Source organism: Wasmannia auropunctata, unplaced genomic scaffold (assembly GCF_000956235.1).
Source record: "Wasmannia auropunctata unplaced genomic scaffold, wasmannia.A_1.0 LD336057.1, whole genome shotgun sequence".
Taxonomy (NCBI): Eukaryota; Metazoa; Arthropoda; class Insecta; order Hymenoptera; family Formicidae; genus Wasmannia; species Wasmannia auropunctata.
The window spans coordinates 38,342-63,145 of NW_012026833.1; positions in this window are offsets into that span (position 1 = coordinate 38,342).

Sequence of the window (24,804 nt, forward strand, 5' to 3'; positions counted from 1 at the left end):
GTGGGGAGGAAAAAAAATTCCGCGAACTCCTGACGCAGCGAGCCGCGGTTCGTGTTCGTGTCGAGAAAATGAGGACGCGTTTATTAACCCTTATCGGGTTGTCTATCACTGTGTCAGTGGACACGCCACGTAAGAAAACGAGCGTGTAACAGCGAAGTAAAGATCTCTCCCCGACGTCATAAGTCACATAAAAAGAAAAACTAATTCCACGCGATGACATAAAGATTTTTCAGGAAAATTAATTTAATCTCTATAGCGACAGCAGCGTTTTGTAATTAGAAAAAATAATTTTTTCTATTAATTTTAATCAAAAGTATCTTGTAAGTAAAGAACCTATCAAAATATGTATATCTATATCGACATATATATCAACGTAATCTTTTTGGCGGTAAAAAAGTATATATTCAATTTTCAATGTCATATATTTTTCCATCGTCAGTTCTTAAGTGTAACTGATCTGCACAGATTTCGAATTTAACTTGAATTTCATATTAATACAAACGTTGCACATATAAATATGCAACACCTCTCGTTACCTAGAGGAATTAATTCATAAAGTATACGAAGTTTGTGTTAATCAAACGCGAGAATTATTAAGATAGATTTAACATTACATGCGCGAAATGGATGCAATCTGCATCGATTGCACTGGATCCACGTCGCGGATTTCTTTCGCGCGACTTTCGCGGGACGTGCGGTTTCGCGCTCGACCTTCGGACGGAGGGATCGGGATTTTTCGCGGGAGAGGACGGATGCGCCATGACGGTGCCATAAGTCCTGAGATTTGAGAAGATACCGGCGGCGCGGATTCCGGTAAATCACCGGCGATCACTCAGGAGATTCCGCGAGATAAGAAGCGCGCGTGAGGCGTACCCTGTGCTGTGCCGTCTCGCCAGCGAGATTTCTTTCGCTTCATATTTCTATGTTTGGCGCGGAGCCTCGACCGGCGATCGACACGGAGCCTCTGCCCGGGGATTATAAACGACAGGGGACAAAAATAAGCGAGAGAGAGAGAGAGAGAGAGAGAGAGAGAGAGAGCGCAATCGTCGCGTTGGATCGACTCGTTGAATTAACGATGGACGCACGTCTCGTCGCGGCGTTAACCGTGGCGTTTGATGGATTCTTGCCGGTCAAGGCGCGCACGTGTCGCAATACCGTACTATTTCGTTGTCCCGGTTGTATCTGATTATCGTTCACCGACTTTCGCGCGCGACACGGTCGTACCGCGCAAACCATAAATCTTGCGGCGCGAAAAGGCCGCTGCATCGCGCTGGACATACCGTCATTTGCGACGCTTGAGCGTCCTCGTCGCTGAGAACCGCGAGCTTTCTCGACGTGCAAGAGAGGACACTTCGAATGAAACCCCGAATGAAATACCGCGACTCGTAAATCAATCTTGCTAGTTCCATAATGTAACGTGCGACCGTGCGTATGCGTACCGTTAACCTATCGCGAGGACAGTTATCCTCTTTCGAGGTCGCAAGAAAAAAAAAGACATACTGCACTGGCTCGAAAATAGTTTAGTAATGTGAATTCAACTCCTCAATTGCATTCTCCATCTGTTTGTATCACGTCTTTTCAATTCTTCAGTGACCTGTGCATTTGAGCAACGAAATATTAAGTTATGTTTATAACATGTATATATAATTTGTTAAATCGACAGTTGAGTTCTACAATTGAATTTCATCCGTCAGTATTATAATTTGAAGAAAATATTAATTTATCCGCAAAAAAAAAATGTTACAATGGCCCGTTTCTTTTTTCTCGCAGATGAGTGTAGATAGCGTAATTATTATAAGACTTTAAATTACGGCGCTATTGTTAATTCCTTCTCCACGTCGTGCCCGGCGACGAATTCTAAAGAAACCGTTTCTCGTAACTCAGTTACGAGACGCAACAAAACGGCGTGGTTCCCGCCCCAATAATGTCTACGGCGACAAAAAGCGACAATGCGAGCTAAGTGACCGTTCCCGACCATTATAGCGTTAAAGTGCCGGGAAATGACGTCGCCGTGCAGCGCGCACGCAAGACATCGGGCGTATTCATGGGCGTTCGTAGGAAGGAAGCGACGCGTCCCGGATCGGAGCGAAAAAGAGGGCGACCAGCAACAAATCATCCGATATCTTGGAAGCCATGCGCGCTCCACGCCGGCTTCGAGCGAACCCTTCGACGAGAGAGGGATCGAGAGAGAGAGAGAGAGAGAGAGAGAGAGAGAGAGAGAGAGGGTGCCCGGGTGGTAAGAACTTTTCTTATTTACGAGCGAGCTTATTTCCTCGGGCTGCTGCATATGGATATCAGGCCGACGATGCCTGCGCCGTGAGGATGCGAGGACGGCAACGGGCGAAGCGCGTGCAACTTTAATGGCGGAGCTCCCAGGCCCTTCCGCGTCACTGGTCGATTCGTTCCTCCTGGAGGGCCGCTTATTTGAAAACTCGCGAGGGAACGTACCCGGCGCATATACATATACATGCAACACCAATATATATATATAACTTTTATATATAATATTGTTACATATATGTATATAAAATAATATATGTATATATATTGAGAGAGAAGTTTCCGTCGAAACAAAACCGCGAATGTGAATTGCACGAGTGACAATGTCGGATTTATCGTTCTATTTTGCGAATGGAGGCGAATGGAGGCAAATGGACGATTTCGCACGGCTAGGAGGGTTAGTTTCTTGAGAATCGCAGGAAGAGAACGCGCCATGAACATAATTTGCAAAGAGATTTCGCGAAAGGGAAGCACGGGCGAAAACGACGGCCCTATTTTTTACGGCCAGTTTCCCCTGCGGACAGTTTTCGGCGTTCTCGAGGAATTTTAACGCGACGTTGCCCGCTGCTTAAGACACTGTTAAACCACCTCACAGTACACTTATTTTTACGACTCACAGACTTCTCTTCCCCCCTCCCTCTCCATCCGCGTAACCGTGAAAACTTTGCGCTCTTTCGTCCGAAAGTCGTCCAATAAAGTCGAGGCTACGTACTTTAAGGTGTACTACTGCCCTCCGGCGCGTTATACGAACGAGAGCGGCGAAATCGTGCTTAAGGAAATTAACCGCCGTGAAAAAGCCGTAGGGGGGGGGGGGCGCGCATTTTCGTCAAGCGTACCATATTCACTTGCCGAAATGAAAATCGTATATCGCAAGGCGACGACTTCCCGCCGAATGTCTGCTCCCTAATTAGGAAGAAGGTTTTGACATGCAGAGAGGACGACTCGGAAAGTACGAGGATACGAAGATCAGACGCGTCCCCGAGTCTGATTAGGGATCTCAAAGTTCGGACAAAATGTTGCCGGTGAGGTCACTCGAGTCGTTAACTTGCTGGAATAAATCTACGACGCGAGGATGTCTGATTGGTAAACGCGAGTAACATCTCTCATCTCATCTCAGATTCCTCTTCAAAAAAAATTTCTGTTCGCCGAGATAATTACGAAAAGGCAATTCTTCGTCATTTATTTATAAATCGCATGCACTTTTTCCTCCAATTTTTGTTATCCTACATAAGATTTTGCATTTCAGTTTAACGTCTGTGATTCTATTTGTCATTCTATTTGTGAGTTCTTTATCGGGAAAAAAAATCGAGAGGGTCATATTCTGGCACGCGTTTTACCATCTTCCTGTCCCTCAATTAATTTCCATCAGCTGCCGTCGACGCGAAACGGAGGAACCGTCGAATTGATCGAGTGCGGACGTCGAGAGCTACAGATTTGATCTCCTTAGAAGGGCTAGAAATTCGTTTCACGGTTAGCGATGGACAAGATTTGTTTGACTTCTGGGCAGAAATCCCCAATCGTTCTCGGACAGGAGAGGAAACGGGGCCCGTTCGTCGACCCGCCGAAATTGGATGCAGGATTTGCTCGTGAAATCAAAAGACATCGTCACGCGTTACGGACCGGAGCAATAAAGAGGAGCGAAGGAGGAGAGAGAGAGAGAGAGGATATCAAACTTTGGATGCGGCAAGAGAAAGGAGCAATCTGTATAACAGGCGAGATCCCTTCCCTCATTTTTTTCGATTCCGCAGACAGGCACAACTTGTCATACATGGCGAATACGGGGGGAGAAGGGGGGGGGACAAACAAAGAGAAGGGGGCACCGAAACGGCTCTCGCCGGCTCTTTATTATCATATAGATTGTGATCGATAACTCATTGCCTCGGTACGCATTGGTTATCGTTCTTTCGACGTGAATAACGAGAGAAACTTGCGACAAACTACTTCGTAAAAATATCCTTCGTAAAGATATGTCCTACGAAAGGAAATTCGCAGCAAACTTTATATTAAAGATGTTAATAATTCGTGAAATAATTTATTAAACATGTCGTCAGTTTTTTTTATTGTAGATGTTTTTTCGATATAAATAGTAAGAAGTTTAATGAGAACACATATAAAGAATATATATATATATATACATACATATATATATGTATATATGTATATATACAGCACCAGAAAAAAATTAATAGTAACATAATTACTCGATAGTCGATTGGAAGTATTTAATTAATTGCGTGGACGATGGATTGTAAATATTGACTCAGCGGTTATTAATTGAAAAGGGGATTTCTCATGTCGAAATGGCGGTATATTGCCGTCAATAATATTTACTTCGAAAATGTTGAAATATCTCAATGAGATGTGTTGCTAAAAAAAAAAAAATTAAAAAATGTTACGTCATACTGACGTTTAACGCATTAGACAGAGTGGGTAACTAATCAAGGAAGACGGGGAATGAAGAGCGTGGGATATAAGCGCAAGATTAAATTCTTTCCCTACCTACATAATTTTACATAAGTAGCCGGCTAAATCCTTGCACAATCCTCGAATAAAATTTCTGCAAGGTTGCATGATAATCCTCTCATCCTCAAATTATTTCCAAATGCTGAAAATATATTACGTGCATTTAGCGTATGTTAATCTAAGAGTCTTTCTCTAATTTTCATTTAATTATTCTTTATCTTTTGTGCACCTTTTCTTTAAATTTTAATATATGCAGTATTTTAATATATTTATGATAAAATCACTATTACAATATTTTATACTATTATAATATTAAATGTATAACGATGGATTTATTCGAGAAAAAATTAATTTTGTGGATAATTACAAGAGTTTTACATCGTAATATCGTAACACGTCGTAAGCACAATTTTATGGAAAAAGTAAAGGCAGGCACACAAACGACGCATTCACGCGGACTGTTTTACGGGGGCTAATCACGGTGCATCTTCGATATCGAAACAAATGCCTTTTAATCTCGCGAACGTTGCTGCCGCCGTTCGTTCGACGGCGCACTTACGTACGTTTACATGCGCGCTATCTAACGGCATTGCCATCCGCGGGCATGTTAGAGGGGAAGAAAGGAAAACAGGATGGCCGGAGGGATAGCGACGGCAGGGCGGCGTGTAAGAGCGGCTCCCCCGACGTGTAAGGTACGAGTGTAAGGCTCTTAAATGGTTATTGGATTGAGACTCCGCACGAACGAGCGGGAAGTTACTTGGCGATATCCTGTCGTGGCGGTAGGATGGGTCCTCGGCGGACGGAAGGCAGGGAGGGAGGAGGGGGGGCGGGAGAGAGAGAGAGAGAGAACGTGAAGGGGTTGCAAGCGGCAAGGGGAGGAAAGGCGACGGGCATATAAAAGAACGACTCTCGCCCGTCCTCTCGGGGTACACACGGGTACGACGAGAGGAGACGGAGCGCGCCTGACGGGGAAGGGGATTGGAGAAAGAGGAGAGCATGCATCGAATGCGGCCGGTTATGTAGGAATTTGTATGCGCCGGATGCAGTCGCTACCGCGCTAAGTCGGACGATCAAGTTTTCTTAGCGCTTTATTGCGTCGCGCTATCGCTTCATCGGCCAAACGGCATGTTAAATATTTAGGCTCGTATTTTCATTCGGCCGCACTCTTAAAAGTGCGCCGTACACAGCTCCCTGGCACCGACTCTCCCGGACTCTTTTATCGCACGCGGCGACCTTACATCCCGCGCGTTGAACGTATAAAGATCGAGATGCACGCGAAACGCATTTAAATGCCAAACGTATAAAGTTCGCCGCATAAATTTCAATAGCGGACGTATATATATATTTAAACTCTACATCGGATAAATTTATACCGGTGCAACACAAACGAAATATATACGTATATAGAGATACGGATTAATTTACAATCTCTCGCTATATCAATTACTTATAAACACATATTGCTGCAGAGTGATCTCGTTTTATCATACCAGCGAGATGGCAGCTACGTAATACGATAAAAGCGGAACGTATAACGAAATTTCGGATATCTATCGCGGTAAGTACTCTTCGACCGTAACCACGTATTCGCGTTGTCGTCCATTATTTCTCCTTCTGTCGCTTTCCGTTATTTCCGTTCTTTGTGACGGATGCACGCTGCTCATTAATGAGCTTTTTCATGCGGTCGTAATCGAGGAAGGTACCCTCCCCTCCTCCCCTCCCCTCCCCCTCCTTTCAAAGTACCGAAACGTTGCCGCAATCAGATACCGTTCTGTCAGAAAAGCACGAACGCGATCTCATTGTGCAGCTACGTCGTTGTGGCAACGGAAATATTCGTAACCCGGATAATATCTGGCGAGGTAGTATCTGCCAAGCCGGATCGCGAAAATATCGCGAAAGCCGACGTACGTTTACCGCGCGGCTATACGGAAAATGTAACGAGACAAATCGCTTTATTTTCCCTTTAGTATCCCTTTTCACGGAATTGTTTTTTTTTTTGTTTACGCGTAAGAGCGCACTTTTTCTTACAAGCGCGATGACCTAATTATGTGAGTGATTAAATTGCAATCGCGAAGTAATGAATTGCAATGTGACCCTACGATCGTGAATCACTGAGAAAAGCAGCAAAAAAAATGAATTGCAAAAATTTATGTATACAGTCGTTTCTAGAAAAGAAAGATATTCTCATACACAATATATAAAAGTGAGAATATTATATAATCCTTCTTGGAAATGTTTTTTATTTGATTGAATTTCCATTAATGCAAGTATATTACTTTTTTTTTTATTAGTTCAAGACTAATCTTCTATATGTGAAAATTATATGTACGAGAATGTCTTCATTTAAGATCTGATTTCTTTTCTCTATATTCAACACAAAATCGCTAATACGGGTTGTAGTACTATTGCGACGGCGTCGATTACACGAAGTAATCGCAATCGCTAGCCGCGTTTCTAACGTGAACGCAGAGCGAGTCTCATGACGATCGTTAGTTAGTTACCGCCGGGCCCTTCCACTTTCTTCGGCACATCCGAACGCGACGTGTGTTAGTACCTACATGCGCTCTAACGGCAGCAACAAGCTTCCGCGCAGCAAACTGTTACCGATATTACTCCAGCACTTAGTTACCAATTTACTCGGTCCGAGACTAGTTGCGAAAGCAGTTTCGACGATCCACGTACGTTTACATGTAAATCCGGATGTAAACCGAGGGGTCATGCCCAGTTATTGCCTCGGCGCGGCGGCGATCCCCAACCTCTCCTCTTTCCCCCGCGTCAACCGACGGTATCGCCGTGTTCAGAGTAGAGTTTTTAGGACCTCGTTGTCGTTTAAACTGCCCTAATAACGGTGATTAACCGTCTGAAATTTACTTTGACCAAAAATGTGCTCGCGTTACCGAAAGACGGGCGATTCGAGCTTCCGTTATGCCCGTTTTAGCAATTTTAAATTCTTCGTTTTTACCGCAGAAATTAATTTTCAGTAAAGGGTCGGATAACGTGTCCTATAACGTGACGCAGAGTTTATAAAAATTTATTGAAAGATTAATTTGCGCGATCTTCATATCCCATAGACAAAGAAATTGGTAATGTACTCGTATTTAATTCTTATAATCCCAGTGAATAATCAGTAAAATAAGGAAATATTCGCATAAATTAATTTTTTATTTTTACGGAATAGATATAAAGATAAAATTATACAGCGATAAAAAAAAATTCGAATATTCGTAGCGCTCATTTGTATTAATATGCAGATCTCACATGTGGATACTCTCCCTTGCAGCTATAAAAGTTAATGGAAAAATTTTCATTTTCGTGATTCTAATCATATAGCTTACGCGTAGATGCCGTCCCGTATGCAAAACACACGGAATAGACGGTTACGCTTTCTCTCTCTCTCTCTCTCTCTCGTTTTATCGCTATTTAAATAGCGCGAGCGCGTGCCGTCTTAACACGTTACAAATTTACCCAGGACGCAGGTTGGGGCGCCCCATTCGCGCCATTGTACGACAAGCGCGGTCTCAATCCGCGGGGAATCGGAGAAAGACGCGGTAAACTTGCGCTGAAAGTTCCCGCCGAGAATCACGAGCTCGCCAATTAATTCGAGTGGCGTGGCGCAATTAATTTGTTTCGAGCTGCGCGGATGCCGCTCGTAAAACGTGCAGATAAAATTAATGAAACGGGGAACGGGACGAGGAGAGGGGGAGGGGGGGGGGGGGAGTTGGGATAAACCGCCGCTGCCGCCGCCGTCGCGGTTGCTAAAGGGAAACCCGGAGCGAAGAGATAGCGAGGGGGATAGAGGAAATTGTGACTGTACGGAAAAACGGTAGCGCGACGGGGCGAGGCTGAACGGGTTAGAGATATGTGTATATGTACATATCGTAAATAATATCCACAGAAGCACACAAGCGAGAGAAGCTGTAATCGTTCCTTTTAACGATCTTATGCTCATTTCTACCATTGTAGGTTATCTTCAATCTCGGTTCAATTTATTCTTTATCCTTTTCTAATTCTTAGAACTAAAAAAAAAAAAAGATTGAAATAAATTTAATCAAGATTAATGTCTACATTGATAAAACGGACATTATAGAAAACACGTTTTCCGTAAAACACGTACGGTTTTTTTTATCGTGCATATTTATGTATGTCTAGAAACTATTAGAGATATCTCCATTATATTGACAACTATGTATATATTCATTTGTTGGAGTAGGAAACAGGAAGGATCGATTTCGGTAAAAGAAATACGGATATTTTACCCTTTAAAGCGATCCCATCCTGATTAATATCTCTTGCCCCGCGAAATCACGAAATTGACGAAAAGTGTGTCCTCGAAAGCCGAAAGAAGACGAACGCGGGCCGGCTCGTCTCTACGCCTGGTTTTAAGAGGCGTTCCCGAGATTTCCGTGGAAACTCGATGAAACCTCTTTTGTTTCTCGGTGACGAGAGAGGACAGGGGAAGGGGGTGAAAAAGAAGCGAAGTACAGGGACAGGCAGAGCGCGCGCGGGCCGGGGCTCTCGCGTTTACTCTGATCGTACCTTGAGCGCGGCGAGTAAACGATCCAATTAAATTTCGCGCTATTGTAATCCGAATGGGCCAAGTTGTATTGCATAAATAAATTCATAACGTTATATCTCTCCGCCTTTCCGCCGCGAGTCCCGCTTCCTTTGTCTCCGGCGCGCAATTTGCCCTCCTTCTCCCCTTGACACAAGGGTGCTCGCCCCCGCAATTTATTTATCTCTGCACTTTCTCTGTCTCTCTGTCTATCTATCTCTCTCTCTCTCTCCCTTTCTCTGTCTCCCGCGGGACCCGGGGACAGCGAAAGACCTCTTCGAATTTGTTTAGTTCTCGAGTGAAGGGTTGTCAGTCTGTCAGGAGACGTCGCCTGCCCGAGCGCGGAAGAAATATCGTGTCGGCGATAACGAGGATATTAAGATCCGGCAAGACGGCTTCGCGAATATAAATCGCGTGGCGGGCCAATTAAAGGGGGAAACCGAACCATATAGAGAGGGAGAAATGCGATATATTACGAAATTGCCATCGATCTAGAATTTTTAATATATTCGATATAACAGTTCTCTCTATATCACTATTTACACTTCTGAATTTTATTCTTTAAAAATACATATAATTTAATACAATAAAAACTATATCTTTATAACATTCATGTACGCACGGCACATATACAAACATACACAAAATGTAATACAATGAATGTAAAATAAAATAAGTCTCGATATCTTCGAAGAACGCGTATGTGCGCGACGCGAGGAAATTATCGTATGAAGAACATTCCGAGCCCCGAAGCGCATTCGAGGGTTATCACGTTTCGAAAGGAGTATTTGAAGGAGGTATCCTTCCGAACGACGGTTCGTAACCCGTTGCCCCCGTGTTTTAAATACCGCCTGACCTCTTAAGAGCGCCTGGAGAAAATTGAATCCGCTCCCGGGACAGTTATTTATGCAAAACACCCGCTCTTTATGTGATACACCGCGACAAGACCGGGGGCCCGTATCCCGCGGGGAGCCCGTTACCGGCTATCGTAATAGAAAAAAATATGTGTGCGCGTGTACGTGGACACGTGTACGTACGTGTGTATATGTGTATGTGTGCGCGCGCGCGCGCGCGCGGCGTATACGCGGTTAAACCGCCGGCGGTTGTTATTTTTTCGTCCAAGTACTGAGTAAAACCTCGCCGCGTTCAGCATGCAAATTTCATTTTAGCACCTTAAGTGCCTCCTCTTCTGGACTGAAAAAAAAGGCGAAGAGGCGACGAGGAGAGAAAAAAAAACGCGGGAACGATCTCGCCGACATCTTGGCGACTTCGAAGCCTCCGGGGAAGAGAGAGAGAGAGAGAGGCATGGCCTCATGCCTCATGCCCGGCTGCCTACTCGCGCGGGTGAGACGCAAATTATTTCCATCCCTGGAAGACAAGGTGGTGGCGGAAACGCGGCGATATTACGCAGATGCGTCTCTCTGGCTCGCGCGCGTTAGAAAAATGGTCCTCCGGCCCCGGCATTCGTCGCGACGACCAACAACCGCCGTCGGGTTGTCGCGGGCGCAAGGCCACGGCGGTGGCGGCAGCGGCGGCGGCGGCGGCTCTCCTCGGCGAGGGGTTCGCTCGCCCGAAACATTTTCCACGTTCTCCCCCACAGAGCGTAGATCGACGTTTCAGACCGAGCCTATCCCACTAACGTGAGTTGGTAGGTGGATCCTGGTGGATCAATAGCCTCTGTCTGGCCTCACCCTCTGCCGCCAGCCTCAGTGCCCTCATTCGCCGACAACTCAACTCCAAACTCACCCCCTCCCGCGCCCTCCTCGCTACCCACCTATATCTGTCTCTCTTCTCTCTGGTGCTGTTCTCTCTCTCTCTCTCTCTCTCTCTCTCTCTCTCTCTCTCTCTCTCTGTTCCGCCGCCGCGAGACCGCTTTTACCACCCCTATACGCATCCCACAGATACCGCACACATATACCATCGACACACACACACACACACTCATACATATATATGGGAGTCGGGGGTTGCGCGCGCGTTCGTGGCTTTATAACGGGGGGCTTGCACGCGGAGACGTATGCTCTCTCTCCGAGCTCGAGACGAGTTTGCCTGCGTGTGGACGTACAGGAACGTGCGCGCGCGTCACGTGTATGTGTGCGTGCACGAAGGGTACACGTGGACGCGCGAAGGGGCGGCCGCCGACGCGCGGGGTGACCCATTTTTTAGCGTTTCACCTGTTTTGTCTTCCCACCCTTTTTACGCCAGAGCCCTACTTTGTTAATGGCCCCCACGCCGGTCGGTAAACGCCAGACGGCTTCTCCGATGCGAGAGTAATGGCCGTCGTCGTTTTTCATGCGCGCACTCGCTCGTACCGCGCGCCGGGCCGAGGTCGGTCGCGTCGCACGTCGCACGTCGCGTCGCGTCGCGTCGCCGCCGGGCATTTGTAGACGAAGGACCCACACCGTAGATGAAAGTAGATACGGCGCGTACGCGACAGAACTTTCGATTAACGATCCCCTCCCCCCCTCTCCCCCTCCCCCCGACGTCATCGGCCGGCTTCCGCCGGCGACACGCACCAGGTGCGCCGCGACGTAGAACGCGAGACGATAACAATCAAGAAGGCGAGTTTTGTACGACAGATATATGTATATACATATACGTTTGGTAGAATAATTTCTCGAAGATGAAGATATACATATTGTATATATATATACGGGATCAACGGGAGTTCAACAGTTATTTCGCCTGCGAGTACATAGGATCGTCTTAATTACATTATGATCCCCCTGCCGCATCGTCGAGAGCAAGTATCATGTATACATAAGTGATGCCTGTTGATAAATACGTTCAAGATATATCCGAAGTTTATAGTACTTTCTCTTATAAACAGATTCCTTGAAAGTTCGACGGAAACCGCGATTGGGAATAAGTTTTTAAATATCTTAGTAATTAAACCACAAATTTTCAAATTCTGTTAAACTTAATATGAGAATGAGGGGGAGAGAGAGAGAGAGAGAGTCGAAGAAGTTCGCGCGCGCGCGCGCTATCGATCCCCCAGCAGCCAAGTTTTCTTTTCAGTTCGGCGTCTAATATCTGTACTTAAGGTAAATCGCGCGATATCTGATACATCCCGTATATATGACGATCCTTCCACCCCGATCGACGTCGCTGCAGCAGCGGAGAGCGAAATATCCCTCTATAAAGTTTTTAGTGCGCGTACCAAAGGTTGCGCACGAAATTGAGGCGGAACGGAAGGAGGAGGGACTGATACGAAATGGAGACGGATGCAGGGGGTCGGGGGAGTCAGCTTCCAAACCAGTTAAAAGTTTGTTTTTTTTTGTCATGCGGATGCGAAGCCTTTCTGCGAGTAAGACCGCTGGCGCGCGCGCGCGCGCGCGCGCGCCGAACTCTCCGCGTGGGTCCGCAGCGACGATCAAATCGTAAAACTCAGTGTCGCGGTAATAACCACGGTAATAACTGGGCGCAATAACACCGTGCCGTCATACCGGGGGTACTCGAACGCATGGCGTGTCGAACAAAGTGAAGGAAGGAAGCGAGGATGCGGCGACGCGGGGCACCCTATCCCCCCCCCCTCGTCCCTCTCCCTCACCCCTGTCAGAAACATCCCGTTTCCACGTCCCGGTTTTCGCGTTTTCTCTCGTCGCTTACGTTTTCGCGTCAATGCTCACCCATCCTCCCCCTCTTCCGCCCTCTTGCCACCCTCTGCCCCCGCCGGCCGTATACGTCGCGGTGTTACGAAGAGAGATGACAACGAAATACGCCCGAGCGTATCCAAGACAATGAGCGGCGTCGGGCGTGCACGTATACAGTAATACGAGGTTTCGTACACGTGCGCCGGAAGTGGGCAGATATCGTGCCGTACCACGTTAAACCGCTCTTGAAACATTGTTGTAAGGCTGAGTCTTGGGTGCAACTTGCCGAGAAACACTCCGAGTTTCCCGTTCGCTAATTTCGCAAGGCTATTAAACCGCCCTCCACCTCGTTATTTTTATTAACTCTGCTATTTCTATTAGCTCGATTTTTTTAATCTGCTTCCTCAGCAGATGGCTTTTGCTCGCGCAAATTGAAAATTGCGGAATAAATATCCCGTTTTATTGTTAGATTATTGAGGAGCTTATAATGATATTATCAACTTCGTACTTCATCATGTATATGGACTATTTAAAAACTCTAAAAAAAAAATGTTTTGAGTCAAACTCATTTTGATCAAAATTAAAGGGAGAAGCGATATCACACACATAAAATGCTGTATACATTGATTCACTGATTTAAACGAATCATTGTTGTCCTCCTCCGTGAGAAGTTCTGATGTACAATTTTTACAATTATCTTTTCAACAAAGAGATAGGAATATACGATGCATAATGTGAAATTTGATATATACACGTGCAGCCACATAGGTCCGGGCCGAGGTTACGTTCTTGTCTTGATATTCTGGAATACAGTGGGACGGGATCCGAGTTCTCTATAACGTTACTCGGGTACCCATGGCGTTGCGTATTACGTATCACGTAGATACGCGGTATATGCATGCTTGGTATGCATTGGAAACCCAGTGCAACGGGTGCATTGTTACGAGGGGGTGCAAGACGAAGGGCACGGGGAACCGGGGGCATCGACGATGACGGCGGCGGCGGCGGCGGCGGCGGCGGCGGCGGCGGCAACAGCGGCGGCGGCGGTGGCGGCGGCGGTGGCAGCGGCGGCGATGATGGTAGTGGTGGTGGTGGTGGTGGCAATGGTGGCGGTGGCGGTTGAGGTCGGTCGTAACGGGTTAAAGCGAGAGTGGAAGGGTTTCGGCGGTGGAAGCGAGAGGGGAACGATCGGCTGGATTCCAATCAACATTTTACTGCCTGTAAAACTGCCCCATTTCGTAACATTGCTTCGTCGGTGCCGGCGCCCTTAAACTCGGCGTAAGTTCCAGTCTATTACCAGGCTGGCCAGGATTACGTTCGCGACTGCGTCGCGCTCTAAGTCGGAACCACCGGAAATGGAATCCACGAAATGATTTTTCAAAAGACGCCGGCGACCGTTGTCGTCGCCAACGCAACGGTGCGATACCCTTTGCGTGCAATCGATTCTAAGAAATAACACTACGAGTTTATATCTCGAATATTTTTGTAGAGACGGCTTCTTTCGAAGCTGAGTACGGTATCCCTCGTTTGTTCCGCGAAACCGATATGCAGACGCTCTACATGTTCCGCTCTATATATTCCGGAAACGATCATCGCCGTCTTATCGATCGTCAGAATTTAATAGAATTATGTTAGAATAGATTGCCAACAGAACGCAATTAAAAAAGTTAGGCCTTAACAAAGAAGATAATCCGAGGTTAAAGTAATAAAAAGAAGTAATAACAAGAAGATAAAATTCTGATAACCATAATTTAATTTTATTGCTGAAAACAAATCATTGCGTTACTATCGTTACTATACGTATATTTAAGTTAATGGTCTCCATTAGTCTCCTCGATTTCGCTCTTTTTTTTTTTACTATCCATAATGTTTTACGTACATTGCGTGCGATAGCATGTGCCGTTCCAGAAAGTGTTTAACGTCACGCTTCTTTCGAAATAACGACACGCGTATCCTCGCGGGAGCCATGGTCCACCGCGAAGGTCCGCAAGTGGACGATGGCTCGTTTCGCCCAGTGCTTTTGCGAAAGATCCGCGATGGCGAAACCATCCTCCCCCGGCAACACACATTGTTCCAGTTATTGTGCCATTATCTCCGGAGCCTCCTTCGCTCTCTCTCGCATGCGCGAGCGGAGGAAAGCAGCGGGATATGGAACTAAAAAAAAAAAAGTCTCTCAACCTTGCCCCTGGTGGAACGCAATCGACGCAACACACCGTGGATCCCCGCAGCGGCATAAATTTCTAGTCCCGTGGGTGCAGAAAGAGATAGCGCGTATATCCCCCACCCCCATCCGTCGTCGTCCTCCTCGTCTCATCGGCAGAGACACATGAATAATTTCCGAGTCAACATCCGCGGGGTCCGCGTGTTCTGGTAATCGACAGTACACGCCGAACACGAGATAAGTAACGGACCGGGTAACGATTAAAATTTATAACACGGGGCAATTAAGACGAGTCCAGATCTCCGGAATCTACGGGGCTGTCCCTGCGAATCGTCGCGATTAGCAGGATCCGCCCCGAATTCACTTCATGAAAATCAAACGAGACAATTTCCGAAGAAATATTGTATACGCTCGATCGAGGAATGGGATTCGGGCGGGATACCGGCCGTTTTGTCGTCGCCCAAGAATTTGCAGTCGCGCGGGGAAACGCGATCGCACGACCCCTACACTAAGTTCACGGTCCTCGTTACGGTCCCCTTTACGGGCCGTACGTGCTCGGCGGCCCTTCACGTAAAACCTATACGCCGACACGTACGCGTGAAAATACGTCGGCGTTTACTATTTTAGATACACCGTGGAAGGCGAGAGAAAGAGAGAGAGAGAGAGAGAGAGAGGGAGAGAGAGAGAGAGAGAGAGAGAGAGAGAGAGAGATACGCCTCCACCAACCAAGGACGGGAAAAGTAAGTCAGTCCGCGAGGGGTAATATATTTTTTATTGTTAATCTACGGTGATTTATGTCGGGGCGTCTCCGTAACATGCCTTTACCGCGCGTCTCTGTCATACCTCAGCCGCTGTCCACCACCTTCCACCTTCTGTATTGACCTCAACAATGAGGGATGTACCTTGCGTCGTCCCATCACCCTAATACGTCCTGTGTTGTATAGAGCGTCTGGATTTCCAGATAAACTTCATCAGAAGGAAAATCCGTAAAAAACCGGCACTTCACGTATAATAGAGTGTCCAAAGTCTGAGGCGTAGATAGCAATTTATTTATATCTTTTCCTTCCTGTTAATTTTAAATGGAATCTTTATCTCTCGTTGTTTAAACGCCAAGATATATTGTGTAAAAAAGAAGTTAGGAAAATTGTATTTTCCTTGAAGAAAGCACGGCCGCAAATTTACCCAAAGAATCCGGGGGGATAAGGAGGCACACACGATAGTCGGCGTGAAAAATATCCAATATACCGCGACCCTGGATTAGGAATCGTTCAGAAGGTGCCTTCATGCCCGGACACGCGTAACGTAATCTCGCGGTCGCGGTCTTTTCTATATCATCATCGCGCGAAGGTATTCCCAGTCCTGGTCACCTAACAGGTGTAAACCCAACGGCGCTTTGTATTCATGACGTGCCGTCGCGGCGTTAGAATTAGTTTACTCGTAATGTATCTCGTTATGGGGTTGAGCACGGTAAATATAGCCTGTCGCCGCGTGTACCCACCCTCTTCGACGGTATAACGCTAACCCGCGCGCCACACCACCCTCCCTCTTTCCCACTTTAATAACTACGCGCGCCTTCCTGTTTTTTTTTTTTTTTTTACGATGATTACGCGCGGCTTCTTATCGAAATATATACGTTCCCTGGCGTTCGAGCCCGGGAGCTCTTTCTTTCTCATTTCTACGTTTCCCGTAGAAAATCCGGGAAATCCAATCGGCGTCGCCGCTCCCGTTTTATGCGTCGCGACCTCGGGGGTCGTGGGGGGGGAAGGGGGGAAGGGGGACGGGTAAGAGGTCGGTTGTTTGGAGGCAAAGGGGAGAAAACATTAGGCAGCTTTACGAGAATCCGGGAGTGTAACTCCCGGGCGTTTTGTACGCTTCTTATACGTTTCTCCGTGGCGTAAAGTCTGCACCGCCACCGTCGCCGCGCGCCGCGCCGGTCGCCAGCGGCAGCGGTACGTCAGAGCAGGAGTACGATTTTAATCCGCTAACAGCGGCGGCGCGATTCGTTTGCGTTCGCTTGATTTACAGGCCGAGCGCGAACGAGGGGCGCGAGCGGAGGGAACGCCCGCCGGTATAATACGAGCCCGGTGCATATACATTAGGCGACCACTCGGAATAATAAGCCCGTCGCGGGCGTTATGCGAACGTTAAGTAAGCATTCGTCATAACGATCGCGGGCCGGCCATCATCGCGCGATTCGACGATCGTCTCGCGACAACGAGGATGAGTGCGAGCGACGGGTACATCAGACGCTCTGCCTTTAAACGGCAAGCAGATGAGCCCGACGACGTAAAACGCGTTCGACGACAGGAATTCCGCGACGCAAGCGCACTCTCTCTCTCTCTTTCTCTCTCTCTCCGCCCGCGACATAAAGCCGGAGCCATTCCGGTATTACGATAAATACGGGGCAACTGCAATATTAGGAGTTATCCATTGCGCGTTTTATGCCCCGGCGCGGTGGATCGGTCGCATAAAAGTGTAAACAAATTTGCATTTATAAACCTAAAAACTTTCAGCGGAATGATATACATAACCCATTTGATGACGTTTAAAATAAGATCCCGCGTAAAAAAAAAAAATAAAAAGCAGGGTCGGAGATATACGCCGAAAGAATCGAAGGTTGATTAGATCGACCGGATAAAATGACGAATCTCGAAAAATGAAAGCGTATCTTGCGAGTTGTTATCGGCAATATGCTTTTTTGTACTTTTTAGATTTTTTATACCGTTTCTCGACATCGTTTTATGAATATGACTTTACAAAATCGATGATCAAAATTTTCAGTAAATTATATAAAAAGATTCACTAAAGATGATAACAAAAAAGTAAAAAAGGTCGCAAATTATTCTGTTTTTGAATGTTGAAATTTTTTTACAGTTTCTAAAATCATCCCCGCTCATCGCGATTGTATATTAAATATATCAAAATTGTTGAGAACGAGCCGCGCTTTTTAAATTCTGCCAAGCAAACAGGGAGCTATCGAACGGGCATTATTATCATTGCAAATGCACGAAGGCGAAAATAGTGGGTATTGCTTACGTTTTAAACGGGCCGGCAATAAAGTTTTGCGTCCCGATTGCACCTTTGTGCGCATCGCATTACACGTTTCTTCGTAATGAAAGTGTCTCGGGTAAGGTTATTAGGGAGACAATTCCATCTCAGGGGAGGCATGACATTCTCCCGTTTGAGGCAACGTTGCAATAGCCTATGCAATTTCCTCCGCAAAATTGATCCGGCCCACGCAAAGGGAAGAAATACTGCGGGGCATCGGAGGGGCTTCTTTCAGGCGGCGCATCCTGCAACCCCCGATGGCGTCTAAAGGGTGTTGCACACGAGCGTGGCGTGGGCGCGGGTCCGTGGGCGTGCGGAGCTGATGACCTTCTGCGATCGCGTGGGTGTTAACGGGTGGCGTACTGTGCAGCCGCGAAAAGGATGTAGTCTTTAATCAGAAATGTGGAATAACGAGCACTTGGTTGCAACCAGGGCACTCCGTGGGAGTATGAAATTGACACAATATGCACGTGTTTGGTACAAGCCTTTTCCACGTAAAGATCCTCGCAATTTCAATTAAGGATTTTTACATCTTCTCTCTCTTCCTCTCTCTCTATCTCTCTTTCTTCGATACATTTATGAAATATGTATTGTACTGATAAGCACGTATACGGAAGAAAAAAAATGTAATTTTAATAATATAGAATATGCACAGAGATGCTCTCTTGCACAATGCTTAATTAAATATTGATTGAAATTAAATTCATATAATACAATTACATGTACAATGTCTCGTATCTCTATCACATTTTTATAGGATATATCATCTTTTTTTTATTATTTTAACAAAGATCAAGATATTTAAATGAAAAATGAGGACAATTGTTTGCAGCTATCTATGTTAGAATAACATTAACCTAGAAAGATTAAATGATTTATGATTCTTTAGCAGCTGCATTAATTTCTATACAATATATAAACGAACCGGATAAAAGTAGCTTAATTGACAATGAGTGGAAATACGAAATACGAAAATTTCTCTAATCTATTGTTGACTCGAATAATATGGGAAACGTTTTAGCTTAAAAATCACATTATAAATTGTTCGCATTAATTTTAGCGTACCTACTTCGAAAGGATTATCAGCGCCCGCAGTGAGATTAAGACTATAGCATTCAATGTGAGGGACGCAGCGGATACACGGTAAAATGTAATTTCCGATGTGCGTCAAACGAAGCGAAATGGGACACGTTGCAGAAGCCATTCGTGCACTAGAAAAACCTCGAAAGGGGAATCTTTGAAAATTCAATCGCGTTCAATGATCGATGCGCGCGTTGTAACGCGCTCCACACAACTCGTCGCAACCTCGCCGTTCCCGTGAACTCTGAACTTCCATCGGCGCGCTCACGTAACACCTTTCCCACTGACCCGTGAACTTTCAGGTTCGACGCACTCCTCCTGCGCGCCGCATTCGTTGTCCCCAGCTGTTTTCAATTATCGGAGAAATTCGTTTACAGCTAACCCTTGCGGTACGCCGGTGGAAAAAAAAAACACCCCACCCGCGGAATGCCATCGCGTATATACGTTTCTGCCAACGTGTATCGCGTTCGCGCGCGCGCGCTGCAGATCTCGCGAAGATATTCATAGACGTGTACGATTGATTTATCAGCACGCAATCGGAGAGAAATATACGTACGCGAGAATTTGACATTACCGAAGAAGGGGAAACGTCGCGATGATGGAAATAATAAAGCAACGTCGACCGAAGTTATATTTTTAATCGCGCGAGATATGGATCGGCCGACACCGATAATATGGGACACCTCTTATCGACAGCATTTAACTCGGCGAAATAAATGAGCCGCGTCGGTGAAGGTGCCATATAGGAGGCAGGCGGCGGCCGCAAACGAGCGGATATATGCGGTCGACGACGATTTGTGTGTATGCCCGAGATTTTCTTCGGATCACGGATTTTTTAGTGCACTCTCCCTGGTACATGTCCTGCACGCGTTCGAAATCTCGCTATCGCGCCAGGCGTCGGGAAGCCGTCGGCGGGGGGGGGGGAGGAGGAGCTTAATGCGAGACGACAATAATGCGCCGCATTATTTCCACGTCGCGACGTATAAACCTGCGACACAGCCGACGGCGCGGCGGTGCGAGCGATCGCGGAAGGCACGCGATGACCCAGACAGGATGGCGACTTCGCGTACCCCCTTCACGCTCTGCCAACACAACGCTCCGACCTGCCCAGAAACTCGCCCCTGGCGAGATCGACGGCACCGCGCGTGGCTGCACTCGCACACGTGCGCCCGCGCGGACCCGGAATATTGCGCAACAATCGTATACGCGGGACACACGTGTGACTCGCGCTCCCGTGCGTCTCCACGAAACGAGAAAAAATCATCGTCACCGTCGAGCGATCGGGGGGAACGAACGATGTATACGCGAGGGTCTTACTTGCTCTTGATTTAATATAATTAATCGAGATATCACTTCTCGGTCCGCTGGATAACCGCTATCTGCAGGGCACGTATCGCGTTCTTGATATGCGCCGAGAACGAAGTTCGCTATACGAACGCTATATGAGTTACGCCTATGTTTGCCACGCAAATTGATACAATGGACGGTTGATCTATATCGAGATGATGTGAATATTAATCGGTGATGCTTATTATTTTCTATACCGTTCAACGCCTATGACGTTCGTGATGGAAAGAATAGGCTCCTGTCAACTTTCTACGAGGAAGCTGCAGGAAAATTCTATAGACATTGATGAATCGTCTCGATAATTGTTAAGTTAAACATTCAAAGATATCATCGATCACATTTGTTAAGAGACGCTGCGCGTCTCGATTTGTATCTGAACGGTCAATCAAAACCGCTATCGACTCCGCTTCAATTCGGAATTGCCTGATGGCATCGCCGAAGGCTCGCGCCGGCGAAACTCGCGTGTCGTATTCTACCGACGCAACGCGGAAAAACCACAGTTCCGCTTCCAAATACGAGAGAGGAAGGGGGGGAGGGCGGAGTCTCAAAGTTCTTCGACAACTTCCAAGATTCCTATCTACCACCCGCGACGCGGCACACAGGATGGAAACTCGCCTAACTTGGACCATTAGCAGGCCATAGGGCGAATCGTTATTGCGAGTTCTCTATATATATATATATATATACCGCGGAGACGCATTATTCGCGACGGAACTCCGTGACTGTTGCGGGGCAGTTCGCATGCATGCTCTTTTTCTGTGCGATCCGCTAAATTCCGCAGATTTTCCGATCGTGAAACCGACACACTGACTCCGACATAGCGCCGCCCGCCGTTCGACATTCCGCCGGGCTGACATTCGGACTTCCGTCCCGCGATCGTTTTGCCGGTATTATAACAAGTGCATTTTCATCAATCTGTCGTTTTAAGCGAATTGCCCGCGGAGTCGAGAGTTTAAACTGACGCTCTCGCGCGCCAGTTTCGTTCTATATTGCCAGTTAATGGCATCACGGATTCGACAATAACGTTTTCGCACGGGAGGCAAAAATATAGGAAAATACATTGTCGAGATCATGAGATATTTTAACGCGACGTCGAGAGATAAATCGTATTAGAGGCTGAAAATGCCCCAAAGGACCGACGCGACAGTCATCCCTTCGAGCCCCGGGTCGGCGACCCGCTTCAAAATCCCGTTGGCTCGCATGGGGTATCGCAGACATTCGTAATTGGACACTTGCTCCCCTGTTCTCCGGGCTTACGCGAATGGGGCGGGAGATCGATTTAATATAATTTGGGTTGCCCAAAGGTTGTCCTAATTTCGGAGCGTTTATGCAAATCTCCACGAAAGAAGACGACGGGAGAGCCGCGTTTCTTAATCCACCCTTGCGCGCCTCCTGCCACCTTCTGTGCACCCTCGACCTACCGATTTTTTCTCATGAGCCACAGTCTCATCCCAAGCTCGTGAGATTACCGCGATCAAGATCAACGATGGAAAGTTTCGGAGGGGATGAGCTAACAGATCATCCAGATCGTTCCCTTGTATAATTAAAGCTGTAAGAACATAAAATATTCGAAATTCACCGATGTATCATTATAACGATGTAATTGGTTTCAGTAACATTTAATGTACGAACGAAAAAAATTTTATATCTCTTGATTTGAAAAATACAAAAAAAAGTAGACACAGTTTAGATTGTTCTGTATATAATTAATGACTACAATGAAATATTTGTGACATTACAGCATACGTTTAATATAAATTAAATAAAATAATAAATTTTTTTACTTGAAGAATTATTACTGTAACCGAAGGGATTTATAACATCTATTACGTATACAATAGAATTTCCCAAGAATTGTACTTTAATTTTATAAATATCGATTTTCTCGCTGATGGATGTTCTTTATGTCCCGCCAATATCTCCAACTATAATATCTCATCGTGCAGCACGCGTTACGGGGGAGAGAGAGAGAGAGAGAGAGAGAGAGAGAGAGAGAGAGACGTATCTCTCTTGTTTCCCGCAGGTCCGACACCACGGTCTCTGGGAATTAATCATGATTACGTTACAACGGACGGAAGACGCGCGGAGTCGATTGAGATTTCACCGGCGCGGCGCCGCGGTGCGAATTTGTTTTGGACAGCTGCGCTATGCGGGGGTAATTTCACAATGGCTCTATGAAAGCCAGCGGGAAACCACGGGCATCCGCATTCCCACAGGCGCGTAACGCGCGTGGCAGAGATGTCACGCAGCGAACAAGCGAGCGAGCGAGCGAGCGAGCACGCACGTATCATGTACGCACTCACGTGCGTATACGCGTACACGTGCACGTAGATGACGTAGATATATCTGCACACGCACGCGTATATATACAGGTGTAGGATTAGCGAAGGCGTGCGAGGTCAGAGCGCTACACAGGACGTGCGTGCCTGGCGCGGTCGCTGCAGCAGAAATCGCGGGAAAAGCCCGATGTCTTTCCGGGCGAGGGACGATTGTGTCACCGATTGACCTCGAGACATAATAACTTATCGTGATCGGCGGCAGTATATTGACCGAAAGAGAGAGAGAGAGGGGGGGAGGAGAGAGGGGGAAAGAGAGATAATCTAGATAAGGGACAATTGCCGTTTAGCAGTTAGCATTTGTATCGGCGCGATCGATCGGGCTTAATGTCCGAACGTTCGCGTGCACCAGCGAGCCCGCAGCTCGCGCCGATGCGGATGCAGATGCATTTTGCCCGTGACTACCAATTGGTAAATTCATTGCGAGAGCGCGCGCAACGAACGAGATCAAAAGCGCCACGAGGAAATAAAAGAGATCCCGCGTTCATTTAATAATGCCACGGCGAGAGAGCGCCGAACGTGCAATAATTATCTGGGTCAGTGGAAGCGCTACTTCCGCAGTATCGGATATATAGCGGCTCTCTTTGCCGGGGAACTGAAAAGTGGATAATTCAAATAATGCGCACATGCACGTGCAACGGGCGAGCCGAGAATCCGGCCCGCGGGCGGGCGGCGGCGGCGGCGGGCGATCAATGAAAACATTAAATGGTAAATCATTCCCGTTTGTCCATAAAAAAAAAAAACGAGCGCGTCTAAATATTTCAATCGAGCGTTCAATTAGCGTCAATTATATTTAACGAGGAAATTGATGTCCCCTTTTGCGAATTCGAAGTGGAGACTTCGTCCGCGTTTTAAATTGCAAATATAAATACAAAATTCGCGTGTGTGCGACAGTAAACGATATTACTGTAACTAATATAATTCTGAATATGGGACTTCGGTTGCGTTCGTGTTGCATTCGTGCCGCTTGACGTAGGTACATCGTCTTCCGACCGTCTCGGGAGAAAATTTCATCGCGACCACCCAAAAACACACTTCCGCGCCCGTAAAAATCGAATCGCGCGGCGGCGCGCGATATTTTTCCTACGGATTCCTGTGTGATTGCAGAAGGGTTAAACCGTACGAAACGCCCCGCCTTGGCCGTGTATCAATTTACCGGGCAGTTTGGTCTCGTAAACACGAGTCCCCGGGCCGTAACTATATACCATCCCTTGCGGTTTTACCCCCGCCGCGAGTCACGGCGCAATAAAATTCTAACAATATCGGCGCATCGATTTCTCGTTCGGACATTTCTCCAAGATGAGAATGCAGGCAGCGCCACTTTTACGATTGAAATTCATGCATATGCGTTCGGCACTTCCGTGCATGTACAGCTTCTCTCTCTCTCTCTCTCTCCCCCTCCCTCCCTCACCTCCATCTCTCCTTCGCTCGGAGCTCGAAGGAGGAAGGTTAGCATCGGGGTCCCTGCACCCGTCGGAAAATACGCGCCCCGAATTTACGTGTCCTTACCCCGCGAGCTATACATATTATTCCAGTTCCGGGTGGTTTCCCCACTCCCCCTTCTTTCTCGCCCCTCGGAGAGAGAACTCCCATCCTCCGAAATCTCATCCTCCGGGCCACCGTCTGTCTTGCGGGGAACGTGGCAAGTCCTCCGTTTTCCACGGACAATGCGGATGTCATAAGTGAAATCGGGAATCGGGGTCAAACGTAGCAACAATCGTGCAAAACGTCCCCTCTCACTTCCTCCGCGAAGACGAAGATCGCGTCTTCCGCCCGCTCGCACGAAATCGCTCCTGAACTCTCGACGCGGCGCGGCTCTCTTCTTCTTTTCTTTCCGACGACTTCTACATCGACGATCGCTCGTAAATTTCGAGCCTCATTCAAGATCTCCGCATCTTTCAAGAAATACATAGAAAATTTGACGTGTGCTCTGACGCATCGAAC